Below are 725 nucleotides of genomic sequence, written 5' to 3'. Positions count from 1 at the left end.
TTCTACCATACTAACCAAGATTATATTTACTCATGTATTTTGTTCCACATCTGTCTCCTCCCTTTATAATGTGGTGAGCTCCTGGGGGTGGAGGTGGGGGCCAGGATCGGTGTATTTCATTCACCGAGATAGTCCCATGCTTGGAAGAGTGCCTTGCACTCACAGCAAGCACTTCATACATTCCTGCTGAATAAATGAAGTGCAGAAGGGAAGGAAGGCAGGATGGAAGGAAGGAAGGATATACAGAAGGGCACAAAGTAAGTGGTCACAGTGAGAGGTTAGAAAACACATTATTCTGGTTCCACTCTTCAAATCTAAAATTTAATTTTATGAAACGAGGCTATTGAACCAGATGACCCATTGTATACTTCTACTTGGTGGGTTTCAAACATGAGGAAAACCTGGTGGAAGGTGTGATATGAATCCTGTACTTTGGGGACTTTGTGTCCTGCCCGCAGGTGGAAGTAAAAAGGAACAGATCCTCTGGTTTCAGGGTGCAGGTCAGTGTCAGGGTGTGAGGGCTGGCACAAGTTCCCACCTAACAGAGGCAAAATCTACTGGAGCACCCAGGGCAGACCATTGTGGGGCAGGGTGGAGGGGGGTGCTGGGGTTCCCAGGAATGGTTTCCATGCCACCCATATGTAAGCTGAGAATTTGAGAATTCCCCGTCCCCCTTCTCTTTGCATGATGACATTTTATGGGGGATTAATTCCCTGGGGATCAGC

Source organism: Canis lupus, chromosome 1, assembly GCF_003254725.2.
Source record: "Canis lupus dingo isolate Sandy chromosome 1, ASM325472v2, whole genome shotgun sequence".
Taxonomy (NCBI): Eukaryota; Metazoa; Chordata; class Mammalia; order Carnivora; family Canidae; genus Canis; species Canis lupus.
Note: the sequence above shows the minus strand (reverse complement) of the source record.